The following is a 22102-nucleotide window of genomic DNA, read 5'->3' as shown; positions in this document are numbered from 1 at the left end:
CGTCCCCTGCATCGGCAGGCGGACTCTCAACCACTGCGCCACCAGGGAAGCCCTAAATGATCATTTCTAATCACTCTACTGGCACGTTCTAGAGCTGAGATCACCTGGACAAAGATCAAAAGAGTTTGCTCTTCCCTTTTATTTTTAGGAAAAGCTCATCGAAATCCTTTCTGACAACTGTCAGATTTTCTACTGCTTTGTCGAGCAAAGTGATAGACAGCCTTACAGCCCTTGGGAATGAATCTTTCAATTCAGAAATCCACTCTTATAGCAACTAAGAGTATGCAATATAAACAGATGGTTCCATATTCCCAAAGAAGTGTTTTTATATATTTATTTATTTTGGTGTTTTGTGCTCTATCAATTCATGCTTTGATAGATTAGCGACTGAAAGCTTCCCTGAAGAACACTGGAATGATTGGAAATGATTTGAATGGAAAGAAGATGCTATGTCTGCATTAGATCTGTTTTTGTTTGGTTAGAGAATGGTAGCATTTTGCTTTTAATATTCTCATTGTAGATTTTGAGTTCACAATTAGAAAATATTCTTTCATTTTAGAAATGGTTGTAACTAAACACTAGACAGGAGAGCAGAGAAAGTATTCCTTTTAGATTGTCCTGTTCTTCAGATTCTGTTTTTTTATTTTCTGAGCATTTTGTGAACAATAAGGTAAATAATGACAATTTAACAATCAGCTTCAAAAAGCTTTGGTAAGTTATTAACAATTAAATTACTCACCAACAGCAGTTAACACAAGAATTAGACTTTAACAGAGCAATGTTAACGTGAATTTTCCGGGTAGTCCTTATTGAAAGGAGAAAATGTATATTGCATTTCACATGTGATAGCATTTAAGACTGCAAAATGAGAAACTGTGTTAAATATTACATTAAAATGCTAATTAAAAATTCTAAAAAGATGACTAATATTTTATATTTATTTATATGTTGTAAAACCTAAGTAATTCAGTGAAAATTAAATATTAGAATACCCTTAAATAAATTAATGGATGCATATACACCCAAGTAAATACTCTTTAGTTACTTTCAAATATCGAAAATAACTCCCCCCAAAAAAAAGAGAAATGATTGCTCCCAAAGTCCTGTCCTAATAAATGGGTGATATTTTTATATTTTAAAAACTTTTTACTTTGAAATAATTTTAAGCTAACAGAACAGTTGCAAAAACGGGCTATAGTGTGCCCTAATTCTAACATCTTATATATCTATGGCACAATTACCGAAACTAAGAAATTAGTTATTAACTACAGAATTTATTCATATTTCACCATGCTTTCACTAATATCCTTTTCCTATTCTGAGATACAACTCAGTATCCACACTAAATTCAACTGTCATCGATCTGTTCATCCTCCAAACCATGACAGATCCTCAGTCTTGTCATTCTAGATCTTAACAATTTTTAAAACTACTGGTTTAGAATTTTGTAGATTCCATCAATTTGTGGGGCTTTGAGGGTTTTTTTTTTTTCCATGAGGCAGTTGACATCATGAATTTGGGGGGAGAACACTACAGGAGTGATGTGCCCTTCTCAGTCATGACATCAAGGGGAACGTGACATCTATCCATATGTATCGCAAAGGGAAAAAATACAAACTCTACGTCATCAAACATGTTTCTCCAATATAATGTTATCTTTCTTCCACCTGAAATCAAAAAATATATTGAGAAATATCCTTTGAAACTGTGGAAATATTTTCTCCTTAAACTTTCACCCTCTAGTATTAGCATGATCTGTGGATCTTGCCTGCAGCAATTATTACTCTGGTGGTTTCTAATGTTGTTTTTCTATTTTATTCTTTCTATATTTATTAATGTTGCAAAGAGGTGTTGTCCCTTTCCTACCATTTTATGCCTTTATTCAATCATTTACTTATATCAGTATGGATTCATGCATATTTATTTTATTATTTGGGTTATAATCCAATGCTGTTATTTACTCTGTTGCTCAAATTGTTCCAATTTTGGCCATTGGGAATGTTTTTAGCCCGGCTTCTATGTCTTTTTGACACTGCATCTTCCTTTTTCTTGAGCGCTTTATTACTTTCCGGCAAAATAAGATGCTCTCATTTCCTCCTGTATTTTCCTAATCTCAGCTTTAGAAAAAACAACTTGTCAATGGGTTTAATACATACTTGAAAATAACATTTTTGCCTTTTTCTCATTACGGTCAAATATACAAAACATAAAATTTAGTGTTTTAATCATTTTTACTGTACATTTCAGTGGCATTATATAACTTACACTGTTGTGTAGCCAGCACCACCACCCATTTCCATAATTTTTTCATCTTCCCAAATTGAAACTCTGTCCCCATGAAACAATAACTCTCCCCTGGCAACTGCCAGGGGAGGTTTTTCTATTTTTTGTCCCCATGAATTTCACTATGATAAGTACTTCATGCAAGTGGAATCATACAGTATTTTTCCTTTTGTTTCTGGTTTATTTTGCTTAGCATAATGTCTTCAAGTTTCATCCATATTGTACTTAGTACATGTGAGAATTTCATTCAGAAGGAGTCATCTTTAATGTTTTCATGTAATTAATATTCTTATAAAATTTTATTTTCTTATGATATTGGAATATCAGTTATTCATTATCATGAGATCACCTTATTTTATATTAAAATATTGTATTATCTTGAATGTTTTAGTAAAATATCCTGCTATTGATAAATTTGTACTTTGCAAACTGAGATTACTGTTTAAAAAAGCATGCCTTGGTCTCCCCTGGTGGCGCAGTGGTTGAGGGTCCGCCTGCCGATGCGGGGCACACGGGTTCGTGCCCCGGTCCGGGAGGATCCCACATGCCGCTCCGGCTGGGCCCGTGAGCCATGGCCGCTGGGCCTGCGCGTCCGGAGCCCGTGCTCCGCAGCGGAAGAGGCCACAGCAGTGGGAGGCCCGCATACCACAAAAAACAAACAAACAAACAAAAAAGCATGCCTTAAAACTGCTGCTTCCATTAGAATACAGAAATATGCAGGGAAATGTCACTCCAACACTAAAAGTGAGAATAATTAAGATTAATCCAAAAACAAAAATATTAAACCAATCAGAGATCTTAGGCAAAATGTCCACCTAGGGTTTCCCTGGTGGCGCAGTGGTTGAGAGTCCGCCTGCCGATGCAGGCGACGCGGGTTGGTGCCTCGGTCCGGGAAGATCCCACATGCCGCGGAGCAGCTGGGCCCGTGAGCCATGGCCGCTGAGCCTGCGCGTCCGGAGCCTGTGCTCCGCAACGGGAGAGGCCACAGCAGTGAGAGGCCCACTTAACGCAAAAAAAAAAAAAAAAAAAAAAATGACCACCTAATTACTAAAAATCCAAAATATGAGAAGTTCCTTTCAGAAAAGATGTAACACATAACTTTCATCTTTGGCAGCAATAAATGGAGAGGGAAGTCACCAAACACTGGAGAGAACAAAGCAGACCAACTTTTAACAATTTTTTTCAACTTTCAAGTACAGCTTGGAATTACTGTTTAGTTTCTCTGGGAGTCCTAGATTCAGGGTAAATCTCTATCCAATTGCTATCTCTTTCCTAAGGGCCATGACAGAATGCTTACAAGAAAGATTGGGAATTGAGTATAAAATCTCACAAACTGAGAAAGACCCCTTCTGAAACACAGACACATCAGTCATTCTGTATCCTGAGGACAGAACAGAGAAAGAAAGAAAGAAAGCGAATTCCTTCTGCACACCACACACTACAGTGACAAGAGGCAGTTAAGTATCCACCTTTAGGAGAAAGAATACTTAAGACTGTGATTAGAGTAACTGATCAATTTTGATTGTAGCTTAATGTGTTCTGTTTCTCTGAGATCTTATGATGGAATCCAATGCCAATGTCTTAATCTCAGTTAACATGCTTATAGGAAGCCTAACTGCTAGGAAACTAAGCCAATGTATAATCATTCAGTCATTGTAGTGTACGTTAATTACCAGGAGTTAGAAATAGCCTCTTTGACATTGGTCTCGTTAAGGATTTCTACTTGGATTGGCTCCTAAAAATCATACACAAATGTCCATAACTACAGCCTCTCTCCCCTCAGTATAATCAGGTTTGGATCCAGCTCTGTTTGATAATAAATCCCTTTTACATACTGTCTCTGAAAGAAGAAAATTATCCACAAGCACCACTCTCTTCCCTAGTGTATTGCACACTAGGGAATACACTAGGTAAGAGAGTGGTGCTTGTGGATAATTTTTTCCTGCTGTGTACCTCAATTACGTGGACCTGCAAATAAGGATGTATAGTCAGTTAAGAATTGAACTGCTCTGCATAACAGAAGGACACTGTGAAGAGAAAAGAAGCAAGGAACCAACAACTGTGGGTTTCATAAAGATGGCTTAGCCTTTCTGATGCAAGTAATATGATGTATGATTCCATGCAAAACTCCCGCCAAATATTAAGTACATCTACTAAATAAATGATTGCTTTATGTGAATATTTTTTGATTGAGAGAACAAAAACAGCAACTAAAATTCATGTGAGCCTCAGCATGGAACAGAACAAACGTGACAATTTAAGAAGTCACCACCTGAGAAGCAGAGGAGGCCAGGAGAATGAAAGTGCTGATGAAATTAGCAAAAATCTTCAGGGAAGACCTGGATTCTCATAGGCCATGAGATTGGTTGGGGGGGCTCAAGAAGATTTTATCTGGATCGCATATGCATTGGGTCCACCAGGTGTCATTTCAGTTCTAGCTGCTACAATCCTAAACTACCCTCCAACATCGCCACACTCCAGCCACACAGTATTCTATTCCACCACATATGTTGGTTTAAGTGTAAATATGTAATGTCTGGATGTAAGCAAGTAAGATTATTGTCAATGGACTGAGGCCAAATTTGATAATAAAATACTCCCCAGTAATAGACTCATAAGTGTGAGGGATGTTCAAAATTCGAAGACCTTGTATTTAATAGATTAATCGATGGAAATAATTATGGAAATAGGTGGGTGAGAAATACTTGGAATTAAATATTTGGAATATCAGGTTTCAAGGACTATTTACTTGACATGGAATTAGAGCTTGAATACTTTAAGAAGAAAAATATATCTGGGCTTGGGATGATTAAAGGCATGATTAGAGGGAAAATACAGGAGCAATATAATTCTTAATAGTAACAAGATCTCATCTGGGTAGCTACACTGATTACATGTACATTTTCCTCTTCTTCTACTTTATTGATGAATATTTTGTGGCCTGACATACATTCAGTGTGCAATTTTCTTACATATTGCAGAACAAATAAAATATAGAATTGACAAGCTTAAACTGAGGACTATTTTTTTTTTTGACATGTGGCTGGAATATCATCTCACCATCCTAAATCAGCCTCTCCATTTTCTTCTCTTTCAGACCTACTTTCACCAGAAGTTCTTTGAAAACTTAAAAACAGAATGATCAAATATGAAAGAATATTAAATATTAGCTAATTCATCAACCACCTTTTATAAATAAGGAAACTAAGTCACTGGGAGATTAAAATGATATTCTAGTTAGTGGAAAAAAATGATGGACCACAGTACAGGTTTGCCTGTTCCCAGTATATGTGGCCACACATGCTACTCAAATCAGTCTCAGCAGGAATATCTTAATACCCCCAAATCTTATCCTGTTAAAGAGTCAAAAATATTAATTATGCTATGTGTTCTAAGAATGGAATTAAGCAATGTATGACTAACTTTCATTTATAACCTGTTTGCCATCAGAGTAAATCTGACCAATTGTGAGGATTTCATTTCTGATTTCCTTTTATGAGAAATGTTGGGATATTTATACAGTTTAAATGCAAATAGCTGAGTTACAACTATCTACAATGAAGGAAAAGAAGACTTTATTATTACTATTTTTCTATACTTCTTACTAGATTACTAGAAACACTGCTCTCAATTAGCAAATGTTTTCTATTTTTGAGTTTGGAGCAATGCAATGGCCAATCTCCTCCCATCTCCTTCTCCCCAACAAAACTCAAGACAAATAAATACATACGGAATAATACAAAGAAAACGAAATCTCTGATAGCCTCTTTGTGCGTTTTTGTTTGTTTTTTTTCCCAAATCTTTCTTTCTATTATTACTTGCTATGTAGGCACAGGTAGACCAATAAATTGGCAAGGTGATGAGCTTCGCTCTCTGAAGATAAGGGTTCCATATTAAATTACTGATTTAGCAAGGCAGAAGATATAAAGCACGATCAAAAAAAAGACCTGTACATTGACCCTTGTGATTACAGTGGTGTTTTGTTGGGAATACTAATCTATCAACGTGCCAAGTTGCTGCACCAGAAGGCATATCAATAATTTCTAATTCTTTCAGCTATTTCAGAGATACCCTGAAATTTGAAGCAACATGCCATGGCAAGCTAAGTAATTGCCTACACATTAGTGATAATACATTTTTGTTTTGCGTAAAGTCCTAGTTTACAAGAAATAACAAATTGAAATTATGACCTTCAGCCCTAAAACATGTATTCGTTCTTGAAATATGAAAGTATGCAAATATTAAGATCACATAATAACCCTAAATTCTTTATATATTACGCACTATAAGTGGAAATAAACATAGTACTATGATAAATTGATTAATAAATGCAGCAACAGCAATAATAGTAATAAAAATAAATTATAAGATAATTCCACTTGAGTTAAATTTAATATAAAATTAAGAGAAAAGGATCTTATTTGGTTGTGTCTTGCATAAAACGACCCTGTGTAATATATGCTAAATAAATGCTTACTAAATGAAATAAATCTATTATATATCCTTATCATCAAGATTTGGTTTGAAATAATACTTTCTTCTAAAAGAAATGTCCATTACTTGGAGAGTAGCTCATTACATGTTGTGATGCAAGAAAAAGAGATGTACATCTAGCATATGTACTTAGTGCCAAAAAAATTTTTTTAAATCTCTAAAATAATTTTGGAAGGACAAAGGGTCCACCAATAGGGCCTCCCCCTGTTCAAACTGTTATAATTTGACATCAAATATTGAAAATAACTATACTTTATTCAAGGAAGTTGAGAGTACAAAAAGCTGTGAGAACAGTTTGATAATCCAATCATGAAAATAAATATAAAAAGTACCAAAAAGAGTTTTGATATAAAGTTTAACCATACGAAGATACAATTATGCTATAATTATATACATATATGCATATATATATATATATGCTATAATATGCAAGTGTTTGGTTTCTTTTATTAATTATACATCACTTATACAGTATAAATACATTTTCTCCTAGATGGGTAAAGAGAGATGTGGAACTGTGAATAAACGAACCTGTTGGGTGGGATGGAGGAGTATAGGAAATAAACCTGTGTTCAGGTATGTGGATCATAGCAAATAAAGAAATTATCCAAGTGTACCTAGATGGAGATGAAATAAACAAAATCAGCCTCTCACTTTCTGGGAGATAAAACCTCTTGATGAACCCTGTGATACAAAGAGTAATAATGATATAAATATTAAACTGGGGTCAAATATCATGTATATGACTTGGTAAAGTTGGGAAGGAAGCAGACTAGAGTAAATGCCACAGGCTTGAAAAGTTTTAGTGACATTACAAAAGATGGACATTGCTTGGTTATTTAAGTAAGAACAGTCTAACAAACCATAAGTTCAAATTAACACGGAAGACTCAAGCAATCCTTTTTTCCTACCATGGACATAAAGTGAAAATCACTCTGGCCTTGCCAACTCAGAAACCATAAACAAATGTTCTTATTTCTTCAGCCTGAATATATAAACATTAAGTACTCCAATATATCAGATTAAATGACTACAGGGATAATAAAGAAATAAAACAGTGTGCAATTGACAGTAGCAGATATAATAACTTTAATCACACTTTTGTAATTTATTTTTTATCTGGTATTTTAAATACTTAGAAGAGTTTAATTATACAATAATCATGATTTCTGAGAGATTTAATTATGCTTTAAATCGATGTTTAAGAATTGATTAATGAGATTTATTGACAAGTTTATTAGTTGTAAAATTTATAATTAAATAATGAAGACAATATTTTATGAACTTAAGAAAGTGAGCATTAGCCAAACTATAAACTGTAAATTTTTCTGTACCGATAAAAGTCCTTTAGGTATTAAAGATCTACACATGAATGAAAGGAATTTATCTGAGGCCGGGTAAAAAAATGACACAAGAAAGTAGTAGGCTGAACAATCCCTGGAACTCATACAAAGCTGTGGAAGGTCTCATTCTTACCAGACAAATTAGAAAAACCTTAAATGTATCTCTCCTAGGTAGATGGGTCAAATTAGCACCAGACTTCAGGAAGCTCTTAACATTCCTAAGAAGTTCAACAAAACCCAACAGAAAATTGGAACAGATACTTCACCAAGAAAGATATATGGATAGGAAGTGAACAAATGAAATACACATTCAACATAATTATTTCTCAGGGAAAGACAAAGTGAAATTCCAAAGAGATACCACTACACATCCATTAAAATGACCAATGGCTAAGTTTTCAAAGTCCAAAAATACCAAGTGTTGGCAAGAAGGTGTACCAATTGAAATTCTCGTACATGTTTGGTGGTAGTCCAAAACGAGTTAGCGACTTTATGAAACAGTCTGTTACTGTCATATACACTTAAACATTCACTTTCCATATGACCCCCAATCTCACTCCTAGGTATTTTTCCTAGAGAAATAAAATTACATGTCTGTACAATAGTCTGTACTATACTGCTTATAGAAACTTTAATCATAATAGCTAAAAATATGAAATAACACAAATGTGTATCAACTATGAAAGGACAGACACATTGAAGACTTTACACAAAGTAGGCCAGTATTATTTACTTGGAATATTTTATTCCAACAATTGCTACAGTGAGATTCACAAGAGTTTTGATTTTCTAATGTCGTATTTATTTTCAGTCTCAGTGGCATTAATGAAGTTCATTATTTTTAATGATATGAGGGGAATTAATTAAGCAATTTATATTAATCTGACAGAGACTATAACCTCATTAAGAAAATGTGATAGGGCAAATATGGCAAAATATGAAGTAAAGAAAATCAGAGGATGGACATGTTGATCCACCAACCCTTTAAGATTGTTTGTCTAAAAACAGAGCTACCATATGATCCTGCAATCCCACTCCTGGGCATATGTCCACAGAAAAACATCATTCAAATAGATACATGCACCCCAATGTTCACTGCAGCACTATTTACAATAGCCAAGACATGGAAGCAACTTAAATGTCCATCGACAGATAAATAGATAACGAAGATGTGGTGTGTGTGTGTGTGTGTGTGTGTATATATATATATATATATATGTAGTGGAATATTACTCAGCCATAAAATAGAGGAAAACAATGCCTTTTGCAGCAACATGGATGGACCTAGAGATTATCACACACTAAATGAAGACAGAGAAAGACAAATATCATATAATATTGCTTATATGGGGAATCTAAAAAAAATTATACAAATGAACTTATATACAAAACAGAAATAGATTCACAAACAGAGAAAACAAACTTACGGTTACCAAAGAGGAAAAGGGGGGAGGGATAAATCAGGAGTTTGGGATTAAAATATACACACTACCATGTCTAAAATAGATAACCAACAAGGACCTACTGTATAACACAGAGAGCTAAACAAGGCATGACTGCACCACACTCAAGGAGAAATCAGTATCATATTTAGGAAAAAAACGTATTGAAGCAATGCTACAGAGTTACACTATGAAGTATCTCTTTTAATAGTTCAAATAATTTTTGGATTATTAAAAATCTACAGAATAGCATAGCTTATTATTCTATAGTCTTTTAAGTTCTAGGTATGATTAATGTTTAAGAATTTCTGTAAATATGAATAAGAAGAGAGATTTGTTACTGGTAGGCAGCTACGGATGTTGATGAGTTTCTTGTTACTTGAAGAAAAAAACAGGAAAAAAGATCAAAGATCATGCTGGTACTATCACCTCACAAAGTACAATAATAAAGACCTAGATTACAGTATTGGAAATTATTTGACACTTGTTATATATTTGCTCTTACATATTATCTGTTTTATCCAATTATCTAGGCCTGCTTCTTACCTAGAGAAATTAAATATTACATTTAGTCAACACTGAACAATACGTAAAACAATATGCTTTCCTGGTCTTCTCCACCCTGCAATAAGCATGTGTATCCATTTATTTTTAGATGTACTTCAAAATATAACTAAAATGCTTCTTGAATCTCGGATATGATTATGATGGTGACAACAATGTCAATAATTTTACTACTTTGGAATCCTATATTATATGGGGACCAGTTCTACATTTGGCCTGTAGGTTAAAAATTGTGTGCAGCTAAGATTATCTGTTAAATATTTTTGAATTATCCAATTAAGTCTACATGATTTGCATCAAAAACCCTGTATAATACTATGCTAATGATAATGATGATGACTAACAGATATCAGTGCTTACTGTATACCAGATTTTCTTCTAAGAAATTTGTATATACTTTATGCATATTTACTTATTTAACCTTCACCATAACTTATACTAAGGTGCTATTATGTTCTGATTTTAAGGTCCACAGAAGTCAATTAATTTGCCTAAAATACAACAGATTTCAATTGGTGTTACTAGTGTTTGAAATAATAAAGTCTTGCTAAGACAGTATTATTACACATATAATAAACATATATTATATATACTGAACACATTAATGCACAATATATAATAAATATTATCAGTTTTTAAATTCTAGAAGTACACCCAACACTGTGAATTAGAAGCATTCACGTTATGAGAGACACTGGAAAATTTGATATTTAAAGAGAACAAGTAATTTGCTTTCCTCATCAGATGGTTACTCTGAGATAGATGCTCATCAAAAAGAGCAGAAAGAATTTTATGCTATATAAACTATGTCATAGGTATGGTCATTAACTTACTAGTAAGCCACATTCAAACATTAAGTTACATGCCTAATTAGTAAGAAGGAGGTAATTTGAATTCTATATAAAGGCAAATCAAACAAATTTATATCTGAACTGTTTTGGTTCTAAACTGACTATGAAAACAACTGGTTTAATAGAAGAAATAAACAAAAAGAGGAAACTCACTGCTAGAAACAGTGATTAGTTGTAAACTTATAGATATATTTTTAATTAAAAGAAGTTTTGTTGTTGCTCAATGCTGTCATAGGAAACATTTTTACTCTACGTTTATTACACTCCAGAATTAACATGTACACACACACACATATTACTCTAATTCTATACCCCCAAATTTTTTAAAATGATTTCTGAATGGAAGATTACAATAGGTTTGGCATAAACATTCAAGAAGGAAAACAAAACAAAAATTTCCTTGTATATGATGGTGTATCTTGTACAAACAACACCTCCCTCCAACAAGAAGTAGCTAATTTGAATATAACAAAACAAAAATTCTGTTTGAAAGCATTAGAGAGCTACCAAGGTTGGCAGGCTTTAAAGAGCCAAGCTTCTAGAAAGAAAGAATATACTCAGAAGTAAGACTCATATTCAAAAGTATTTTGATTTGTAAACAGCATAGAATGAGTGACTGAAAAGCTCAGAAAAGTATCTGCTAACCGAAGATTCTGCAGTCTCTTAGGACTGAGGAGATAGAAATTGAATTTCTGGAATATCAAGTCACCTAGGGCTAGAAGGACAAGATTTAAGAGAAAAAGGCAATATGGAGAACAGATTTACAAAGAGAGCTCTCTCTGAAGGTCCTAAGTCAATTCAAAGCAGCCACTAAGAGACTGAGAGCCTAAACAGTGCTCAGCAATCTCACAGTGCTGGGCTGTGGGAAATGAGCAGAAGAGAATTTAGGCTGCACCAAGAGGGTGATGATCTACTTAACACTTTAGGCTTTGAGTTGGAACCATTAATGAGACACAATCTAGGAACAACTGTGAATCAGATTTGGATCAGCCATCAATAGCTGAAGTCTAACTTCATTATCATCCCAAATTTTGATAGATTTATTTTGTTAATGGTTTTGGGTAATTTTGCAAGGTCTATATGAAATCTGAAGTTAAATAATGTACTATTTATGTAGAGTTCAAAATAACAAAAGAAACTTTGTAGAGATGATTAAATGTATAAATATTATATAAATGTAAATATATGAAACCATATAAAATAAATATATCCTGAGGAAAAGAAAATACGTTTGATTTGTTACTGTTGCTATAATGTCTTGCAAATAAACATGTGATTTGATTTGAGACTGAACAAAACAAGTGTGACAATTTTCATAAAATAATTTTGCTAGGCCTGAAAAAATCTGGAGTCTGAAAAACAAAATATTTTCTAGCAGCATCTGTTTTTAAATAAAACTCACTTAAGAAAAAGGAACTAAATTTTAAAAATGGATGCTGCTAGTAAACCTATTATAATTGGGAAAGTTAAATCTCAACATTTAAAACAAATTAATGTTTTCAAGAAAAATAACTGCAATCTCAACACTGATCAAATTATAAGATTATATCTACAAAATGTATTGTTCAATTTTAATTCTTTGCATTTCTGAAAGACTGTTACTGATGTTTTAGGAGTAAAACATACTAACCTTTATAGAGAGCGTGGCTTAATGACTGGAGCTATAATCCAACACTACAAATTCAGAGGCATATTTTTACCTGTATCAACAATCTGATATATGAACTAAACCTTACTAGACTTCATAATCCATGATAGAATTTCTTTATTCACCAAATTTATCTGATTTCAAACTCTGAGTGTGATAATATTTTCAATAGTTATAACCTGATTAAATGATAAATTTACATATGATAAAATGTATAGAGCGTTTTTGTTTGCTATAGTCAATTATATGTCACACTTGTTAGTTCATTTACTAAACATCCACGAGCACCCACAATATGCCATTTTGTTAGATTCAGGACAGATCCTACATTTAAGAAAGTTATTGGCCATTAGTGGAATACTGATGTGTAAAGCAATTAAGAATATGTTTAAGTTAAAATGAGAAATTATTTTGGCAAAAACCTGGGACACAATCAAAAGTGGTCAACCCAGGTAGACATCAGTGAAAACGGTGAAGTAGGTAGCTCAACAGAAACACTAAAAAAACTGAGCAAAAACTGTCAGAACCAACTTTGTCTGAAGTCTGAAAAATAGTCAAAGGTTTATGGCAACAAAGCAAATAAATGCTAAATCAAGAAAAAGACCATCTAAAAATTGTTGGCAAGCTTTATAGCATTTTTACTTGCTCTAGTCCCACCCTCCACCCTAGCTTTGCGACAGTCTTAAAGTAGGGGTAGCCCACGTTCCCAGTGTAGGTCCCTGGTCTCTGGTTGTAGACAAAACTGCATTTGTTTGTAACTGTCTAGGAACTACACTGTTTTACCTACCTTGGAACTTTCTCAGGATGGAAGTGTGGCCGCATAAGGGACATTCCTCAAGAACACTGGGAGGCAAATGAATGAACCAATGCAACCCTGAGCAGAAGTGTACAGTTGAGGAAAACAAACATGCCAAACGTCTCAGAGGACAAGCTTGAGAGAGTGTGTCTCTGGGAAATTAGAATACTGAAGGCACTATGTATACCAGGAAGTTTAAAAATCCATGCCTATGCCCAGAGCAGGATGCACACTCCGAGAGAACTGAGCTATACTTAATCTTTCAACTCTGAGTGAAATTTAGTCTCAGGGAAAGCAGTGAGACTAAGGCAGAGTTTTACATGGCCCTCCTAAGCCCTGAAGGAGTGCCCCATCTCAGAGCTAATTTGCAAATACTGAGAGAATTTTTTCTCATTTCTTTCTTTTTCTCCTCTTTCTTTTGTTTTCTGTCTTGTTTGGACTCCAACTGTTACAGGAAATCTCTGTCAAGACACTAGCTGACAACAAGCTGACAAAACAGACTTCAGAGACTGCCCACAACAGAGTACAGACTTTTACAGAAAAAAACGTGCAAAAGGACAATCCTGAAATCAGCAAAACAATGTGACAAATCACCTATAATTGGTTGTTAACAGCCAATTTTTCAGCAGAAACCAAGACTAGAAGGCAGTGAGGGACATTTTTGAAGGGCAGAAAGAAAAAAACTATCAACCAAGAAATCGATATCTAGAAAAATTACCCTCCAGACTTAAAGAAAAAATTAAGGCATTCCCAGGTAAACAAAAGCTGAGTGACTTTGTTTCCAGTAGACGTGCTTTATAAGAACGGTTAAAGAAAATCTTTCAGGAACAAGTAAAAGGACACTAGATAGTAACTTGAAGGCAAATGAAGAAATAAAGAACACCAGTAAAAGTAACTACGTAAGTAAATTCAGAAGCCAGTATTAGTGCATTTTTGGTTTGTAACTCCTTTTTTGCCATGTGATTTAAAGGACGAACGCACAAAACAATATTTACAAATCTATGTTAAGGGGCACACCATGCATAAAGTATAATAATTTTGGCAACATGAAGGGGGAGGAAAGGAGCTATATAGAAGCAAGGTTTCTGTACACTATGAAGCTAAAGAGATATTAACTCAAAATAGATTCTTGTAAGTTTAAGAGGTCAAATCTAGTCCCCAAGGTAACCACAAGGAAAATAGCTAAAAAATATGTAAAATAAGAAAGTAATTGAAATGGTACACTACAAAAAGTTAAAATTAAAGACATTAGAAGACCAGAACCAAGGAATTGAAAAACAAAAAAGATATAGAAAAAAATAGCAAAATGGCATAAGTTGTTCTTTTGTTAGTAATTACTTTAAATACAAATAAACGAAACTCTCTTATTAAAAGGCAAATATCAGCAGAATGGATTCTTTTAAAAAGAAAACAATCCAACTAAATGTCTCTAACTACAAGATACTTAAATCCAAACACAGGTTGACAGACAGGTTGACAGGTTGAATATGAAAAGATGGAATAAGCTACTCCATGCAAATAATAATCAAAAGAGGACTGTGTGGGCACACTAATATTAGACAAAACAGATTTTAAGTCAAAACTCTTACAACATACACATAAGGATACTGTATATTGATAAAAGAGTCAATTCATCAAGAGGACAATACTTATACATATATGCACCAAATAAGAGAGTTACAAAACATATTAACTAAAAATTGTCAGACTTAAAGGAAGAAATAGTTCTATAATAATAGTTGGAGACTTCAATATTCTCAGGTAGACCATGTTAGACCACAAAACAATCCTCAATAAATTTAAACATAGAAATCATATAAAGTATTTCTATGACCACAATGGAATAAAACTAGAAATCAATGCCAGACAAAGCTATCTCAAGAAAACTACAGACAAATATCACTGATAAATATAATTACAAAAATCATCAACAAAATGTTAACAAACCAAAATCTAGCAGCATATTAAAATGATTATATATCATGGTAAGTGAGATTTGCCAGAAATATCCCAGAAACGCAAGGGTGGTTCAACATAGAAGTCAATCATTGTAATACACTGCATTAACAGAAAAAAGGAAAAAAGAAAACCAATAAAACATGATTATCTTAGAGTCTTCCAAAGAAACAGAACCAATAGGATATATATTGATGTATATAAAAGAAAATTTATTATAGGAATTGGCTCACATGGTTATGAAGATTGAGAAGTCTCATGATCTGCCACCTGAAAGCTGGAAAGCCAGGAAAGGTAGGGATACAATTCATTCTGAGTGTGAAGGCCTGAGAACTGGGGAGTAGGGGGAGCCGATAGTGTAAGTCCCAGCCTGAGACCGAAGGCCCAAGAATCAGGAGGGCCAATGTCTGAGGGCAGGAGAAGGTGGATGTCTCAGCTCAGAGAGTGTGAATTTATCCTTCCTCCTCCTTTTTGTTCTATTCAGGACTTCAACAGACTGGATAATGCTCACCCACCTTGGTGAGGGCAATATTCCTCAGTCCACTGGTTCAAATACCAATCTCTTTCAGAGACACTCTGACAGACACACCCAGAAATAATGTTTATCAGTTACCTGGGAATGGCTTAGCTCCGTCCATTTGGCACAAAAAATTAGGCATTAAAATAATTATCCCAGTCGATGCAGAAAAATCATTTGAAAATATGCGTTTATAATAAAAACACTAAACAAATTAGGCATAGAAAGGAACTTCCTCAACCTCATTAAGGGCATTTAAGAAAAGTTTATGTATAATATCACTCAACATTGAAAAACTGAAAGCCTCACTAAAATCAGAAAAAAATTAAGGATGCCCATTTTCACCACTTTTTTCATGATTATATTGGTAGTTCTAGCCAGCTAGACCATTAGGCAAGAAAAAGAAATAAAATGCATCCAAAGTAGAAAGTAAAACTGTTTGCAGGTAACATAATCTGCTATTTTTTAAAAACCTAGGAATCTATAAAAAATACTATTACAGCTAATAAGCAAACTCAGCAAAGTGCAAGACACATGATCCATACATAAATATCAGTTATATTTCTGTACACTAGCAATGAACAATCCAAAAAAGGAAATTAATAAAACAGCTTGATTCACAATAACATCTAAACGAATGAAATACCTAGGAGTAAATTTATCCAGCCTAGTGAAGATTCATACATGAAAAACTACAAAACATTGCCAAAAGAAATTGACGACCTTCACAAATAAAGACAACAGTGTTCATGGAATGGAAGAGTTAAGATGGCAACAGTACTCAAATATATCAACAGATTCAGTGATATAAATCTCTATTAAAATTTTAAGTCTTTTTTTTTTTCAGAGATGGAAAAGCTTGTCCTCAAATTTATATGGAATTACAGAGAGTTTCTTAAACAAAACTATCCTGAAAAAGAATAAAAACTGAGAGGACTCACACTTCCAGATTTCAAAATTTACTAAAAGCTACAGTGATCAGAAGAATGTGTTATTAGCATAGAAGAGACATATAGACCAATGGAACAGCATTGAGAGTCCAGAAATAAACCCATACATCTATGTCCAAGTAATCAATGGTGCCAAAACCATTCAATGAGAAAAAAAATTAGTCTCTTTAACAAATGGTGATGGGACAACTGAATATACACATACAGAAGAAAGAAGTTGGATCCCTATCTCACACCATATCCCCAAATTACTCAAAATGTAACACAGATCTACATGTAACAGGTAAAACTACAAAATTCTTAGAAGAGAACATAAGGGTAAATCTTCATGACCTTGGGTTTGGCAACAGATTCTCCATATGACACAAATTGCTCAAGTTTAATGGCTTTTTTAGGGGATAATGAAAATACCCTTGAAGTTGGTATAAATGATGAATATATAACATTGTGAATGTACTGAACGCCACTGAATTGTACAATTAAAATGGTTAACTTATTTAATGTTCAATGAATTTTGCCTTAATACAAAAAAAAGAAATAGTCAATCCAATCTGCGTCATGGGGAAAGGCTTCATTTAGTAGATATGCCTTAACTTGAGCCCTGAAAAATGAGGTGTGTACAAGGGAAGGGAGATGGGAATGTGGAGGAAGTGCAAGTGGGAAAAGGGTCGTGTAAAATATTCTTGGTTAAGAAGTCACCATGAGAAAATGCACAGAGGTCATCATCAATACACAATGTTAGAAGACGGCAAATGACTTTTGAGAAAAATAATGAATGATTGTGAAAGGGCCAACAGGATATCCAGGACTTCTTCACCATGCAGAACAGTCTGGATTTAACCTTTAATGTTTGGAAGTTACTGAATCATTGGGATAAGGGAAAAACATGGTCAAATTTGCCTTTCAATAAAGTTACTATGGAGACAGGGTGACTTGTATAGTAAAAGGGAGCAAAACTGGAGACAATGGGGCTTCCCTGGTGGTGCAGTGGTTGAGAGCCCGTCTACCGATGCAAGGGACACGGGTTCGTGCCCCGGTTCGGGAGGATCCCACATGCCGTGGAGCGACTGGGCCCGTGAGCCATGGCCGCTGAGCCTGCGCATCTGGAGCCTGTGCTCCACAACGGGAGAGGCCGCAACAGTGAGAGGCCCGCCGCGTACCGCAAAAAAAAACAAAAACAATAACTGGAGACCATGAGAATAATTTCATTAGTTTGTGTGAGACACAATAATGAAGGCATAAACTATATCAGGAATCTTGGAGATTTTGTTGATATTCAATCATGGGGGGCATCTGATGAATGTGACAGTTTAGAAGGATTTAGCTGGCAGGGGTATGAATTTGAAGCTAGAGCCAGAGAGAGACTATTATGGTGTTCTGAGATTGGTATATGAATTAGTGTGATGGAATTAAATAGAAAAGGACGCATTTAACAGATGTTTCAAAGGAAGAAATAACAGTATTTTGGTAATAGTACAAATAAGAAATGAGGTGAATAAATGTCAATGACTCTTTCAAAATTGCTAGTTGGTAAAACAGGGAAAATGATGATGAATTTAATATGGTGCAGAAGTGGAATTTTAATTGTTTAAGCTAGAGGACATACTTATCCCCATTACCTCTATTCCAATTTTAAAATAAAACATGATGTTGTAAAGAAAAGTAGTGTGTTTAGATCCTGAGTGAACTTCAACAAGTTACTTATCCTCCGGGCTTCTATTTCTTAACTACAAAATAGTTTCAAAATTGAAATTCCTGTCTTTCAGAAATGTGGGGGAGGGATGAGGGGTCATGTCAGTAAGATGTGTATACCAAATATGATAATAAGTGCTAGTCGTAACTAGTATTATTGTTATGATGATAATTACTAATTATGCTGAAAGGACCAGTGTTCAGGATTTAGAAACAGGGATAATGCTGTAAAATTTCTGTAGCAGGAAAAACTCTCATACATTTGCCCTCGACTCATAGAATTCTTTTTACTCTGGGATACTTTTCTCAGTTACCTTATCTTTTAGCATCTCAGGAACTTTTCCAGGCCCTATTATGCTCTTAGTGAATCAGGTCCTATTATGCTCTTAGTTACAAAATTTATACTAAGATGATCAAGTTGTCATATGTTCTAATTTTATCAACCTTACTCAAAATCTCTTCAGCCAGACAAGACAATGAAATCTGAGGTGATATTCAAGCACCCTCATTCATATTTAGACTGTTAATAGTATGTAAATGCAATGTCCTCATTCACATTTAGAGCTTCGTCGGTAGTAAAAATAGAATTTTCCATGTTCATTGAAGGGATTGTCACTTCATAGGAGGGCAGACTCCACATAACTTGGCAAATCATTGTGAAATGACAGTATTAATGTTTTCTTGCCTACATTTAATTTTAATCCATTAAAGTTCAAGGTAATAAAAATCAGTGATTATAGCAATTTAATATAAAGGCCAAAATGTACATGTTTTATAAAGCCTTACCTTCCAGAGATGCTTAGCAAAGACTTAATTACCATAATAAAATTTCTTTCTTTCTCCCAGAGAAAAAGATCAGAACTAGAAGTGATAAGTGGTATACTTAATGGTCAACTGCAAAGTACTATATGAGAATCAAATACTTGGCTCTGCAGTATTAAGCTCCCTGGCTATTGCTAGACGACCTTTAAGAAAAATGAAAAAACTACCTCAAGATTTAATTTTAAAATTCAAAACAGAACATTACTAACGTGCTACCCCTTTCAAATTTTACTGGTCATATATACTAGATAGGAAATACGCTATAGAATAAACAGTTCCATCCTAACCTTTCATGTTTTGTATAAAAGATAAAACAAAATCTTCCAAGCTTAAGGCTGTATATTTAAAGAAAACGTTTAGTATTCTGAGTGATAAAAATGGAATTGCAAACATACTCTCTGCCAGGGCGTTTCTCTGGTAATAGAGATAAAGGATTGCCATGAGTGTTGTATCCTTCAGAAGGAAGTCTGATTCCAACATTGGGAGCAATTTTATTTTCCCCAGTCAGGTCAGAAAAATGTAAAATGTGTGGTGAATCCATCACTAGAAAAACGGTTTAAATCAAGGCTCATAATCAAATCAAACATATCTGACTTTTTATATTTTATAGTTAATTTTTGTACTTATAATCCATAACCAGAAGGCAAAAATTATATAAATAAATTTCAGACCAATTCTGCTTGTTGGCATGTTTTACTATTTTCTCCCAAAGTTGACAGATGACACTGTCGTCAATTTAAAACCAGATTAAGTAGATATATAGTGGCCACCTCATTAATTCCACATATAATTTGTCTTTCCTTTACATAAATCAAAGAGTGTTAGGACTAACTGAGATTTTATTCCTACCTGCTTCGCGATTATAATATTTATATGCTGTTTTAATTTTGTTGAAACCATTAATAATCAACACTAATTTTGAGCATGCATTTTAATTTTTCTCTAAGAATGCAAATATATATACATATATATGCAAATACATACACACACACACACATACATATATATATCAGACCCTGAGCAATATTTATTATAGAAATAAGAAAGGGAATAGAGATGACCCTGTAGAAATTCCACCTGCATTGTAAGATTTTAAAATAACTATGATTTATATGTTAAGAGCTCTGGTGGAAAAGGTAGATTTTTCAAGGTCAGATAGGTAATTTTAACAGAGAGATGAAAATGATAAGAAATAATCAAATGGAAATGCTAGAAATAAAAAACTACAGCAACAGAAAAAAGAATGATGTCAGTGGACTCATAACAGTCTAATATATGTAATTGAAATTTCAGAAGAAGAGAGAAAGGGCAAAATAAATATTTGAAGAAATAACAGATGATAACTTTTACTAAATTAATAATAGGAACTTCACAGAACCAAGAAACTCAGATAACTCCAAACAGGATTTAAAAAAAACAAAAGAAAACAACAAATAACCTCAACATGTCTAGGCATATCATATATAAACTGCTCACAACCCAAGTGAAAGAGAAAATCTTTGAGACAGTCACAGAAACAAAATGCATTACATCCAGGCAAATAAAGAGAAAGATTACAGCAGATTTTTTCATTTACAAATGATAATGGAAGGAATTTTTCACCAGCAGACTTGGACTATAGAAAATATTAGTGAAAGTTCTTTTAGACAGTTAGAAATTGGATAGAAACCTGGACCTGTATAAAGGAATAAAGAGTGCTAGAAGTGAAATAAGTGGAGATAACCACAAATTTCCTTTTTTTCTTAATTTTCAATGCATGTAAAGATAATTGACTCTCTAAAGTAAAATAGTCATGCTTTAGTGTATATTTATAGCACAAGTATAACTAAAATATGTAACAAGAATATCACAAAAGTTGTAAGGGAAGAATTGAGAGTATACTGTAAACTGCTTAAACTATAATGAAGTGTTATAATATTATTTGAAGGCAGACTCATTCATAAAGAAGTAAATACTAAGGAAACCACTAAAAACTTCTAAAAAAATATTAAGTAAAAAGATTATGGGAATTAAAATGAAGTGCTAAAATTAGTTCATTAAAAAGATTGCAGAAAAACGGGGGAAAAATTCAATAATGGCTTGATGGAACAAATAGAAAACAGCTAGCAAGATGGTAGATTTTAATCCAACAACATCTATAATTACAATAAATGTTATAGACTAAAAAAACTATTAAAATACAGAAATCATCAGATAAAAATCAAGAAGTAAAAAAGTTAAACCTAACTACATTTGTCTATTTGATCACACACACACACACACACAAACACACATACAGATCCCACAACACACATTTCAAATATAAAGACATTAAAAGTAAAAAAGTGGAAAAGTATATATTAAACCAACAGTAATCAAGAGGAAGTAGGAATCGTTATATTAACATCAGATTAAATGGATTTCAGCACAGAAAGATCCCCTAGGATAAAGGAGAATAGTAGGTAATGATAAATCAGCCAACAATCCTAAATGTATATGACTTAACATCAGAGCTCTAGGAAAACAATAACGATACAGAAGACCAGAAAGTCACTATCAGCCAGCTTGATCTAATTGACATTTATAGAGCCTAAGAGCAACAGAGTATACATTCACATCAAGGGCACATGGAACATTCACTAAGATAGACCATATTCTGCTCCATATAACAAACCACACATTTAAAAATGAATTGGAATTAATCAATGTATGTTCTAGAGATAATAATGGAATTAAATGCAAAATTAACAAAAAGAGGTTAGCTA

At 33.7% G+C, this 22102-nt stretch overlaps 1 pseudogene across 1 annotated transcript in view; it reads right to left on the bottom strand.

The window, feature by feature from the left end:
• The window catches only part of LOC307191449 (protein ILRUN-like), a 294049-nt pseudogene that overhangs the window by 214718 nt on the left and 57229 nt on the right, over positions 1 to 22102 (bottom strand). The gene's annotated exons all lie outside the window — the stretch shown is intronic.

Source organism: Stenella coeruleoalba, assembly GCF_951394435.1.
Source record: "Stenella coeruleoalba genome assembly, chromosome: 9".
Classification (NCBI taxonomy): Eukaryota; Metazoa; Chordata; class Mammalia; order Artiodactyla; family Delphinidae; genus Stenella; species Stenella coeruleoalba.
The sequence above is the reverse complement of the archived record's forward strand: the minus strand, read 5'-3'. Positions and strand labels throughout refer to the sequence as shown.